The sequence below is a fragment of the Pinus tabuliformis genome, chromosome X, assembly GCF_031772625.1.
Source record: "Pinus tabuliformis cultivar Carrire ecotype Pingquan chromosome X, CPIR1, whole genome shotgun sequence".
In the NCBI taxonomy this organism is placed as follows: Eukaryota; Viridiplantae; Streptophyta; class Pinopsida; order Pinales; family Pinaceae; genus Pinus; species Pinus tabuliformis.
In genome coordinates this window covers 1098143312-1098157844 of record NC_142308.1, presented here as the reverse complement: position 1 = coordinate 1098157844, position 14533 = coordinate 1098143312, and positions in this window count along the sequence as shown.

Sequence of the window (14533 nt, the reverse complement as noted above, 5' to 3'; positions counted from 1 at the left end):
ACTTTCTCATTTTCATATCATCTTGCATATCATCTTGCGCTAAAGACTAACAAAAACCTGAACGAACATTCAACCTTAACAAAATAATATATGAATTTTTTTCTGTTCATAAAATTATTTCAGTATCAGAAAATAATATATGGTTTTTTTTCACGTTGGTAAAATTATTTAAATATGAGCTTGAGAATATATAGATATATATATATATATAAAATGGGACGTAGGAAAATAGAAGTTTAGACTATGGCTAATTTAAACCATATTACAAGACAAAGAAACATCTTTCAATATAGGTTAAAACTTAAAAATTAATAATAAATAAATGAATTTGCCTGTTTTGTAAACAAATACAACTACAAGAGATTTTCAACGTTATTATACCAAGCAGCAGAGATAAAAAGCTCATCTGTTAAGTGAAGGCATCAAGGGGGAAACTGTTTACGTGATTTTTACCAATTTAAAGTACGTATGCATCTTATTGAAATACTCTGTAAAGATACTAAGATTAGTTGCAGCAATTAAATTTTACACTGCAATATACAAACATTTTCAACGATGTACGTTTGGAAGCATATTTATATAACACATATAAAGAACATTTAATATTGGTAATATACCTACAACATTGTTAAAAAAAACTGTGGATCATGCAACGTTTGCCTAAACATAAAGCTTATCACTGTGGATGCCTGAGGTATATAGCAACGGCCTGCTGAGAATGCTCTAACTAAAGCCGGGAGAGGGCGAGGTTTAACTGCCCGTGCACATCATTGTCATACTGTGCTCGATTTTGCTGTTTCGATGGTGTTGCCTTCTTCCGGAGAGTTGGGGTAGGCGGTGCCGCTGTTGAAGTTGGGAGGCGCGGGAGGTGTCTGGCTCTCTCTCTCAGCAGGTTCTTCTGTATTTTGCCGGTGCCATTCTTGGGCAGATCCGTGAAGACGACAACTTTGGGAACCATGTAATGCGGCAGCTTCTCTCTGCAGAAAGACACAATCTCTTCTTCTTTTATGATGCTTCCATCGTTGTCCTTCGTCTTTATAAAGGCGCAGGGCGTCTCGCCCCACCGGGGGTGGGGCATGGCAACCACGGCGGCCTCGGAAACAGCAGGGTGGGTGTACAGAACGGATTCGACCTCCACAGGGTGGGTGATGTTTTCTCCACCGGAGATTATGACGTCCTTTGAACGGTCCTTTATCTCCACATACCCGTCCGGATGGACAACGCCAACGTCGCCAGTGTGGAACCACCCACCAGCAAACGCCTCGGCGGTGCTCTTTGGATCGTGGAGATACCCCTTCATGATGCTGCTGCCTTTCAACATTATCTCGATGGTCGTGGAGATATCCCTTCACGATCTCGCCCATGCTATTTCCATCCCGTGCCACGCTGGACATCGTCACGGGATTCTTCACTGCCCGTATTTTTGGCCGTGACCTTCCTACGTAGCCCCGGGCAGGAAACTTTCATCGTTCAACATCTCGTGCATGCCATTTTATGTTTCCGGGCTGTGATGGAATTTCACGCTGTCATGACAGTGAAGTCCAATCAGTCAATTTAGTCAAATCTCTACATGTGATGTTCAGCCGGTGTTCGTTTTCAAGGAAAGAAACGTAGAAGGCATGTTTTTATTTTGTAAGGGTTTTCTCGATTGCAAACTGTTATACTGGCATGTGGTTAAATAGTTTGGATTTTTTACAAAAGTTCAATTAAAATGCCAGGAAATTGAAATTTTATGTTTTAAATATTTTTTAAAATGTTAGTTACCGTGTGTATTTTAAAATAATGTTTTTAGAATTTTAATTTAATTATAATAATTTATTTTTTGTTATATATTTTTAATAATAATTATAGATTAAAAGTTGAAATTTATCATTTTTTTTAATTAAATTGAAGTGATGTGTTTTTGACATGTAATATAAATAAGTTATGGTATTGTACTATTGTTTATTTACACATTAAAAATATTTATGTTTATTTACGCATTAAAAATATTTATGGCTATTAATCTTATTATTTTTTTTAAAGCATGTTTAGCTCATATATTAATTGCATCGAGACAAATTCTCCAACCCAATGTACACGTCTAAAATGTTATGTAATACAATGCATTATTTAATTTAATGTGATGTTATGCTCATCTAGTCAAATCAAAATAATACAGATAAAAATTGACTGTAATATTATGCTGTTAACATCAAATTAAAATTAAAATCATTATTTTAATTTGGCAAAAGTGATTATACTAGTCCACATATTATACTCTCTATGTGTTCAAGATGTTAGGGTCGTTTGGAAAAATTTTTGTTAGGGTAGTTTGGACAAAATCCCATGGTCTTATTGTTGGTAACTCACAATAAATTTGAAAGTAAATATAAGAGAATAGATTTAAAACAATTACTTATTTTCATTTTTTCCCTAAACTAGGTCACAATTACGGGGATGTGAACTTTGCATCTCTCAACTTTCATATATTTTATGTTACTTTGATTACCAATTGAGTTGCCCCACTAAAAATACTTATTTTCTTATTGAATTTACAATATTTGCGGGGATGTGAACTTTGCATCTCTCAACTTTCATATATTTTATGTTACTTTGATTACCAATTGAGTTGCCCCACTAAAAATACTTATTTTCTTATTGAATTTACAATATTTGCTTGTTTTAAATTCGTAGAAATTACTCATTTATATATTACTTAGTCCATCTTTGAAGTTAGAAGTGGAGACAGATTGTGTACTTTTCTCATAGACGAGTGTCAATACTTTTTAATTGTCAAATCACTTAGAGCCCTTAATAATTGAGGACAAATGACAACGTTAAGTAAAATCCCTATGTCAATCTATATAAAGTTTATAAAGTTTGAGTAGGTTGATTAAGTTGTTAGGAAGGGATTCTTAGATTTATCTCTACAAACATTCTTAGGGTTTAGGGTTGAATACATTTCTGTAGCCAAGTCGTACCCCATTATCATATGTTGTATTTTTAGGTTATATTGTATTCAGGTTGGTTTTTTAAAATGGAATATAAATAGAATTTGAATAGTTTAAATGGTAATAAAAAAACATTAAAATAAAACATCTGTAATAATTAATTTGGCTAGTAGAATGCATGGTAAGTTGTTTTAACTTTTCCCTTCAATCACACAGTTTTAATAGTAACATCCCTAACACAAAATTTTATCAAAATTATTGAATTTATATAGCTTTGTCGTAGTGGTTTAGATGAGAAAAGATTTACGTTTAATGAGAGAGTGTATATTTCCAAATTTATTCATATTGAGAGAAATTTTTGGATGAAAATGTGGAGGATGTTTAATTATTAGGAACATTGAGAATTGAATGATTACAAATGAGAGTTGTGAATCCTTTAATAAAAGGAGGAATCTGGAATGAATGGAAAGTCTTTTTAATGAGCCAAGATGAATAATTAAAGTTTTAATGATAAAATATTAAAATGAAACATATGTAACAATAAATTTGGCTAATGTGTGGTAATTTTTTTAAACTTTTCCCTCCAAACACAATGATTTTGTCCCACTTTCAACATGAGCATCTATGGCACATTTTTTTTTATCAAAATTATTGAATTTGTATGGCTTTGATGTAGTGGTTTGGATGTGAAAACAATTTAATTTTAAATTTTCATTAATGATTATGGTTCATAATCACATTGATTATAACACATATTTTGAATAATTTAAATTTTAAATAAAAATATTAAAATGAAACATTTGTTATAATAAATTTGGGTAGTAAAATGTGTTGTAACACCTACCTGTGAGACAGGGTTCCTCTAGGATAAAAAAATAAAATAAAATATTAAATGGTTGGTAAATGCTTATGGTCATCAATTATAAAAAGAATTAAAACGTTTACTTCATCATATATCTCAAGTTGCTAAAATTAAAAAAATCTAATTTGAAATAATATTTATTATTAACAATGAAAATATATAAGTCAATTTAAACATATATAGACTTAAAGAAACATATAAAAAGATTAATGAACATGGAGATTCACCCCACCTTATCAAGGAAATTCTTAATCTGTAAATAGGCTTTGTTACAATATCATGACTTATTAATACCAGGTCTAAAAATCAATAACTCATTTCATATGACACTTTGTTGTTATAATACTTTTTTAAATTAATGAATTCAAGTAAAATAAAAAACAAAAATGCATAACACTTTGAAAATAAATCTTAAGAATACTAAAATAGAAGAAATTGCATAACTACTAAGGATATTCCAGAATAATTTATGGAGGTTAAATCCTTGCCATGAACCTAATAATTATTAATAATTAAATTAAAATTTTAGAATCTCTATTTCAAAATAGACATAATTATCCCCATAATAAACATATATATTATTAGTAATATATTATCTTAGTAATTAAATTAAATGATATAAAATTCACATTTTATGATATCCAACAATTTTTAAATTTTAGTTTTTTAATTGAGATTTGATGATATAATTTTGAATGATATTGTGGTTTTCTTATTTAAAATATTTGTTTGAATACTGAAAGGCATACGTTTTAATTAACTCAAACATAAAATTCTAACAACTTCCTGCCCAATTTTATATAAAATTAATAAAATATAAAATATATATATATATATATATATATAAAATATAAAATAAAAATATTTAGCATATAACTTTTCAATTTAAAATTATTCTTATCCAATTTAAAAATAATAATTAAACTATCAAATTTTTATGGATATATTTACATTATTTTTCTTGTATTTTGCTAAATAGATACAGATAATAAGAAAATCAATGTAAGTAGAAGAAAATCATTAAATTTTTGGGTTTTTTAATAGACTAATGATACCACTTTTATGTTATGGATATATTTACATTATTTTTCTTGTATTTTGCTAAATAGATACAGATAATAAGAAAATCAATGTAAGTAGAAGAAAATCATTAAATTTTTGGGTTTTTTAATAGACTAATGATACCACTTTTATGTGGCACTCTTTACCTTTTATATAGTTTACACTGAACTGTTATCACATGTCTTCTAAATATTGATATATGTAACAATTAAACTATCAAATTTTTATGGATATATTTACATTATCTTTCTTGTATTTTGCTAAATAGATACAGATAATAAGAAAATCAATGTAAGTAGAAGAAAATCATTAAATTTTTGGTTTTTTTAATAGACTAATGATACCACTTTTATGTCGCACTCTTTACCTTTTATATAGTTTACACTGAACTGTTATCACATGTCTTCTAAATATTGATATATGTATGTTTTGCAAAAGAGTGATGTACAGTTGATACACTGATGGATTTTTAGACACGAACTGTTATCACATGTCTTCTAAGTATTGATATATGTGTGCTTTGCAAAAAAGTGATGTACAGTTGATACACTGATGTATTTTTAGATACAAATATTTTTTTTTGGAAAATCGGAAAATATAGGTATTTTTGTCTTACATTCTGGTCTACAGGGGATCAGGAGATCATGAAGTCATTATAGAGAAAGAACCTTGTTATTGTAAATTTCTTAATAAAAAAAGGCATTTTTTTCTTTTACCATTATTAAAATATAATAACACAATTTATTAAATTGCAATTTTTCTATTATACCATTTTTATTAAATTGTAAATTTATAGATCATATGATTGAGAAACGCAATTCCTATTATTCCCATAAATATTTGGACACAAATAAGGAAAAAATACGAAAACATCTAACACTTCAAGTAAACGCAGTGTAAGTCGCCTAAATATTTTAGGCTTTAAAGGTCGCGGTTCATCTCTGTTATTTACCTCACGGTTGTGGCTGCATTTCTTCCACCATCACGTGACTTTTCGTGATTGCAATAATAGCATTTGGACACGGAATGTTTTTATTTCTTATTGTTGGAAAAAAAAACACCATAGAAAACATGAGTAAAATGTTTTCGATTGAAGTACGGAACTGAAATTGATTTTTTGTGTGAGAAAGATTAGTACCAATTAAGAACGTTGAACACCATAGAAAACATGAGTAAAATGTTTTCGATTGAAGTACGGAACTGAAACTGATTTTTTGTGTGAGAAAGATTAGTACCAATTAAGAACGTTGAAGTAGAGCAGGTACGGTCTTATAAAAATGTTATAACCATGAATGCTGTTACACCAAAAATGTTATAACCATGAATACTGTTACACCAAAATCCTCAGGTGTTAGTAAATAGATAAATAGATACATTGCTAGATTTAAGCACATATCACTAAACACACAGGAGGGTTGGATCAACACTACTATTAACCCTTATCCATATAAATCAAATCAGACTCGCAAGAATGGTACTGTATTATCTGTAAAAGCAGCTCGCTGTAACTCTCAGTATGAAAATTCCTGTCCATATAAATCAAGTCAATTCAGAAATTATGTCAATGGGGACACCTTCCGCAACTATCCAGAATCCATGTGGGCTGCTGAGTTGAGTGTCCACCGAGAACGATATTTCATTTTGAAGGACAGATTGAGCCCCGTTCCAAGTTCCAGTTAAACACTGACATAACATATACGGTCGTTTTCATTAGAAAGGTAGGAGTTAAATAAACGATAAGAATGGGTATCCTTATCGTTCACTATTTTTGTCTAATTTTATTTTTTATTACTATTAATATTTTATTCTACATAGTTTTCTAAGATTTTTTATAAATAATAGATGTATCCATCAATAATGGATGAACAGTAAGAATTTAATATTTAAAGAATATTTATTTTAATAAAAGTTAGGGTTGAAATTTATGTTAAAAGTAGTTATCTAAAAAATGTTATTAAATAAAAATAAAAATTTATATAAGCTATTTGAGTGTAAAATGAATTATGATTTTTTGATCATGTAATATTGATTAGTTATATATTGGTCTATCCTATTGTAACATTATTTATTTACAAGTTAAGAATCTCCATAATAAAGTGGAAGTAAATCTTTATGGTTAAGAATCTCGTTACATGTTTTACTAAACAAAAGGAATAATACTTTTAAATCAAGTTATAATTTAGTTTACTTTTATGATTTTCTTTAAATTTTGACACTATGAAATGTATCACAAGGTATGTTCATATTAAACATATGTTTAAATCTTATTAATTTTTAAAGACTAATTTAATTTTAAAATATAATTATAAAATTATATTAAATATGTTTATAATAATTTGAAATTCACATATCAAAGATTGAGATTTATCTCAAAAGTAGCTAAGCCCTTTCTACCCTTTTAATTAAATTAATTAATTAAAAAATATCATGTAATTTAATTAAAAATGCCATATGCACATGAGTTATGATTTTTTGGCATGTGATATTTGTAAGTCATAGTATTGGTGCATAGTATTGTAACAACATATATTTACATATCAAGAGTCTCCAAGGTAAAGTGGGAGTAAATCTCCATTGTTAGCAATCTTGTAACATGTTTTTTAAATATATATATTTAATTCATACATTAATTCTTTTTATAATCAATAATACTTCTCCTTTATGTTGATGATATCATTCTTCTTACCAAGAGCCCTAACAATCTCCACGAGTAGTTTATATTCTATGCTTAAGCACAATTTACTACAATGTTCCTTTAGTATCCCAATGACAATTTCCAATTATATCCAGTAGCAATCACATTAACTTATAAACATTGATAGTAAATGCATATAGAACATAAAATCATATGCAGAAGACAAGCCAAGACAAGAGGACACAAGATGTGGCAGATGTCAAGGACAAACCCCAATGTGCGGAAACCCTTCGATCAAATCTTCTTATTATTCTTCAATAGTTCAACAGAGAGAGAGTACAAATATCATAAGTACAAGTTCAAAATAGAACTATCAATGCAACCTTAACCAGATATTCAACTATGGTTAAAGCTTCCCCAAATCAACCTGAAATCAACTCGGTCAATAGCAGAATAGTATGACCTCAAGAGAGGGTCAAAGTCAAACCAAAACAACTCAGTCAACCCAAAAAATGCTTTTTGTAATTTCTGCAATCAAACAGAAAGTAAACAATGCAGGGAACGTGGTCATACTATCCCTAAATGCCTCGATTTGCATGCCAAAGAATGCTTCCTAAAAAGATTGAAGTTCTGGCCCAAAATAGAAGTCAACGATGGTCAATGCTACCTAATCATAGAAAATTTTGGCCTCCAAAAATAGTCTTCCTTCCACACATGTGAAGAGAAAAGAGCCTCCAAGTTGTACGAATCAATCAAGAGGGGAGAGAGAAGATGATGTGATGACATGAGTGAGTGTCCAAATGAGAGAAGGGTCACTCCTAGTTATAAAATTCATTGGGGGTGAGGATACCCATCCATTGGGCTTCATGAGCCTACATTTGATTGAGGCCGATCTTGACAATTTGTCCATGAGAAAGAATAAATTCAAAATTTCATTTTTTTCTTGTGAGAATGAGATGATATTTATATCAAAATTGTACCTTTCTGAAAGAGGGATGCAATGCAATAATCATCTACATCATATCAACTATCCTAAGGTGGAAGTTGGCCCTAGTTTTCAATTTTAACACTCCTTCTCAACTAGGGAGAATTCCACCTCCCAATCCATCATCATCTCAACCTGTCATCCTGTACCATCCCTGTCATCAATGACTTGTACTTCTCTTCTCTACTGAATGATCAAGAAATAATGAAGAAGAAGCGAACAATAGTGTATCATACCACTCTCCACTGACTAAAGTCAGTCCTTGATCCGAGATCAAGTTGTTGAACACCGTGTATCCTAGTCGTAGGGAGTATGGTAGTACAAAATGCATCCATCGGTAGTGCTATGGTACCTAACCAGCTTTTCCTAACTCATTGGCCAGATGAGAGGTACTTTCCATGAGTCTTGGACTCTATGAGTAGGATGTGTGTCAGGGCATCAACAAAAGAAGGTGAACCAGTCATTCTCCTCATTTGTGATAGGAGAAGGTAAGCCACTCATCCTATGCATATGTCAATCGTAGGGGATGGTGAACCACTCACCCAACATACATGTCTCCGGGTAGGGGAAGGTGAACCACTCAACCTACACACATGTCAACCATAATGGGGTATCACAAGGGAAGGTGAACCACTCACCTTGTATTTAGTTCACCACTAAGGGAAGGTGAACCACTCACCCTATGGTCGCTCATAGCTAGTTCCAAGAAGTACCCACACTCCGAGGAGCTCCCAGAGCTCTATGTCCAACTCATATGGGACCCTCATAAGAGGGTTGTTCAACGACTCCAAGTCTCTCTCAAAAGGTTAAGAATTTGACCTTCTCAAGAACCTTCGTGAGAATGTCTACAACCTACTCATCTGTCCTGATGTGTTGGAGCCTAGCTACTTCCCGTTGTACCATATCTCGGATAAAGTGGTACTTGATATCAATGCACTTGGAGCGGTCGTGGAACACGTGATTGTTTGATAGATGAATCCCACTCTGGTTGTCACAAAATATCATGGTGGTATCTTGCACGTGATCAAATACCTCATTGAAGAGCTTCCTCAACTAAACTGCTTCACAATAGGCCATACTCACAACAATGTATTCGGCCTCAGCAGTTCTTAGTGTAATCGATTTCTACTTCTTTCTTATCCAAGATATAGAGGTAGTTCCCAAGGAGAAACAAGACCCAGACATGGTCTTACGATCCATCAGACTGCTAGCCTAGTCAGCATCTTTGTATCCATGTAGTCTCAAATCCCTGACAGTATATCTCAATCCATAATGGATTATGCCCCGAAGATATCTCAAAATATTCTTGGTAGCAATCCAATGAGTATGATGAGGCTCAAACATATATTGACTCAACGTGTTCACATCGAAGCATATGTTAGGACGTGAGTTGACCAAGAACATCAGTGCCCCCAAAAGTTGACAATACTTGGTAGGGTTTGCCAATCCAGGTCCAGCAACACTTCCACATAGCTTCTTGAAGTTGAGTTCCATCGAAGTAGTCAGGGATTTACAGTCCACCATCCCACATCTCTCAAGTAGCGCACAATATATTTTCCTTGAGAAAGGAAAATCTCACCTGGATTTTTCCAGACCTCCAAGCCTAGGAAATAATGCATCATTCCTAGGTCCTTCATCTCAGACTTGGAATCCAATTCCCTCTTGCATTGATGAATGAGAGGATCATCACCTGTAAGAAAGCGATCATCCACATAAAGGACCAAAATGAGAGGTCTGTCCTTTTCAACCTTGAAGTATAGGTTCGAGCCAACATCGCTTCTCATAAATCCCAGCTTCATAATATAGTTATCAATCCTCTCATACAAAGCCCTAGGGGCTTACTTCAAGCCATAGAGGGCTTTCTTCAAACTCCTTACATGTGTATCATGGTCTTGAACCTCGAACACTTCGGGTTGTTCCACATATAGTTCCTCTTTAAGTGAACGATGCAAGAAGGCAGTTTTGACATCCATCTGAGGTAGGTTCCATCCTTGTGAGGCAATAAGGGCTATGATCGAACGGATGGTGGTATCTCAGGAAACTGGTACAAATATCTCATCGTAGTCTACTCCTTCATTTTGAGAAAAGCCTTAAGCTACAAATTTGTCCTTGAATTTTTCAGCACTCCCATCAGCTCCATGTTTGATCTTGTATGACCATTTTGAAGTGAAAAAAAACTTGTCCTTTGGTCTAGGAACCACGTCCAAGGAATTATTTTTCATGATCAACTCATACGTTTCGTTCATCGCATCCTTCCAAACCTATTGCTTCATGACTTCTTCAAATGTACAATGGCTAAGTACCCTTTGTACCTATTCGACTTCTTACTTTCACCAAATGCCCCCCTCATTGCAATGTGTTTCTTGGCATCTTCAAGAGTATATTTGAGCCATAAAGGCCGCTTTCATGAAGTAGTAGGCTCACTAGGAGGTGCATCAATGGGATCCATTAGACCTTCAACATCGCACATCGGTTCATTGAACAAAGGTTCATCCTGCTTTTCTTCATCAACATCATCATTGACCTTCCTAGGAATAGGAAGATCTCGAATCTTTCTAAGAGCAGAATATTCATCGAAAGTCACATCATGACTTAATTCCACTTTCGTTTGACGAGGCACATAGATTATATATGCCTTCAAAGTTTCATTGTAGCCCACAAACGTTCCTTTCTTCCCAGATGCATTTAGTTTATTTATTTTGTCTTTTGGCACATGAAAGTATACGGGACAACCAAAAATTCTAAAATGAGAAACATTAGTTTTCTTACCGGTGAATACTTCTTCGGGTGTCTTGAAGTCCAAGTGTTGATGTGGGCATCGGTTTTGGACATAGAGAGTAGTGTTGGCAGCTTCTCCCCATAAGAACTTCGAAAGACCTTGATCATGAAGCATAGCCCGGGTGGCTTCAATCATAGTACGATTATTCCTTTCGGGAACACCATTTTGTTCAGGAGTTATGTGGTTGTAGTCTCCCTTTTAATGCTAGCTTCTATATAGTAGTATTTGAATTCATTTGACTCATATTTGGTCCCATTATCAGTCCTCAAAATTTTGATCTTCTTCCCTATTTGATTCTCAACCAAGGATTTGAAGGAGTAGAACCATTTGAATACTTCATCCTTCTTCTTTAAGAAGTAGATCCATGTTTTGCGAGAGAAGTCATCCACAAAAATAACATAATACAAATATCCACCCAAAGGTTTCACGGGAAACATACCCGATAGATCACAATAGACCAATTGAAGAATATTAGTGGTTTCAGTCTCACTTGAGGGGAATGGTCTCCTTGTGTGCTTTCTAGCTTCACATCCCTGAGAAACACCTTCATGATTTAAGTTGAATTTGGGAAACCCTGTGACCATATTCCTTACATCGGTTAAGGCTTTGAAATAAAAGTGAGAAATCCTTTGGTGCCATAATTCAGATTGAAGAGAGGTGTCACAAATCATTGCTCCCTACAAAATTCCTCCAACCTGATAGAGACCTTCAACCCTGAATCTAAGAGTGAATTCATCTCTTGGGTTCCTTTTCCAAAGATGAATCTTCCCATTAGTGAATGACACCTTAAAATCTTTTTCTTCCATTGCAGAATTATAAATCAAGTTCTTTCTCAGGTCAAGTACATATAACACTTGTAGGCAAAGGGTTTGACCTTGATTTAAGTAGAGCAGAACGGTCCCAATTCCCTTCATGGGATAAGTGGAATTATCCCCAAGTATAATCTCCATATTTTTCTTATTTTCAACTAGGTTAGAGAATGCTTCCTTGTACCTAGTGAAGTGCCTTTGGCACCACTATCAATCAACCAATGGTCCAATGTATCCAGAGGAGAGGCGATGGAGAGAGTGGAAATAAGATAAAATTATTTTTTCCTTACAACATTAACTTCATCATACCTGAAGTTTCTCGACTTCTTGGGGGGATGACAACCTCCATTTCAAGCAGTAGGAGCACTCCTCTTTCCTTTTTTGTTGAATCAATTGTTCTGTTGATTTCCATTTTTCCTTGAAGTTGTTTTTATTATTTTCATCATCCCTTGGAGTATCCTTCTTGTGAGGACACTCTCTATCGAAGTGGCCAAACCTGTTACAATTGAAGCACCTTCCTTTTCTTCCTTCTTTGAATCCTGATTTGAACCCTTGTCCTTGATTCGTTGGACCAACATTGTTCTTTCTCTTAGAATGAGTGAAGAAGGCAGTAGGATTGTTTCCATTTCAGGGCTTGTCTCTTTCCATCATCCTTATTTCTTCTTCAGTTAATCTAGCCAATAGTTCATAAAATGATTGAATTTAGGCTTCTATGATCCATATCTAGTTTCTGAGAAATCCTTTTCGGTGAAAATCACACCAAGATTCATTTCTTGACTTGTTTCGAACTAGCCAGTGTGGTTCATCATCAGGACACGATGAAGAATTAGATCATGGAAACAAGTTAAATAGTGAGTCCCTTTATTTAACTTGTTGCCATGATTTGGTTCTTCATCTTGTCCCGACGACGAACCACACTGGTTGGTTTCAAACGCATTGACAAATGAGTCTTGATGTGATTTTCACCGAAAACAGTTTCTCAGAAACTAGTTCATCAAATCCCGTAATCCTGTCATTGTTGAGAATGGTAGTGTTGAACACATTCCAATCTATTATAAGGCCCCCAAAAGAAATAAGAGAGATTTCTCGGTTAGTAGTGATTTCACCAATAGATAAGATATCATTCTTGATCTCGATAATCCTCATGAAGTAGGATTAGATGGATTCTCCTCTATCCATTCTAATATCTTTCAGCTTGTTCTTGAGAAAGAGAATTTTATTTGAATTGTTTACTTTGGACATCCAAACGAGCTTTTCATACATCTCCTTAGAAGTTTCCAAATCAGAAATATAGGCAACGAAAGGGTTATGAATGGAATCAATAATAATCTTCTTAGATTTTACCTCACCTTTCTTGTACTTGGTTTGTGCAGAAGTGCATGCATTTGAAGGAAGCTTTTCTATTCTTCCTTTGACATATTCCATGGCATCATTCTCTTCCAAAGTCAAATCCAAAGTCATCTTCCATGCATGAAAGTCAGACTTGTCCTTAAGCTTGTCCTCAGATTTGAAGAAAGATGTAGTCGTCATTTGTCCAATAGCTTATCTTAGTGATTTCTTTGCTTCACTCTTGCTTGGGATTTGTCTTCACCTAAGCTCTTATACCATGTTAATTTTAGATAACAATGGTATGTTCTATGCTTAAGTACAATTTACTTCAATGTTCCCTTAGTAACCCAATGACAATTTCCAATCAAATCTAGTGGCAAACACATTAGCTTATAAACATTGACAGTAAATGCAGATAGAACATAAAATCATATGTAGAAGACAAGCTAAGACAAGAGGACACAAGATGTGGTAGATGCGAGGGATGAAACCTAATGTGGGGAAACCCTTTCATCAAATACTTTTATTATTCTTTAATAGTTCAATGGAGAGAGAGAGTACAAATATCATAAGTACAAGCCCAAAATAGATCTGCCAAATCAACAGTCAATGCAACCCTAACCAGAAAGTCAAAAGTGGTCAAATATGCCCCAAATAAATCTGAAACTAGCTCAGTCAATAGTAGAGTAGTACGACCTCAAGATAGGGTAAAATTCAACCCAAAACATCTCGGTCAACCCAAACAATGCTTGGTGTAATTTCTGCAGTCAAACAGAAATTCATGATTTGCATGCCAAAGAATGCAACCCAAAAAGATCAAAGTTCTAGCCCAAAAACAAAAGTGAATGCTATAGTGAAATAATCCAAATCAACATTGGTCAATGCTACCCTAATCATAGAAAATTTTGGCCTCCAAAACCAATTTACCTTCCACACGTGTGAAGAGAAAAGAGCATCCAAGTTGTATGAACCAATCAAGAGAGGAGAGAGAAGATGATATGATGAGATGAGTGAGTGTCAAAATGAGAGAAGGCCCGCTCCTATTTATAGAATTCATTGAAGTTGAGGAGACCCATCTAATGGGCTTCATGAGCCTACATTTGACAATTTGTCCATGAGAAAGAATAAATTCAAAATTC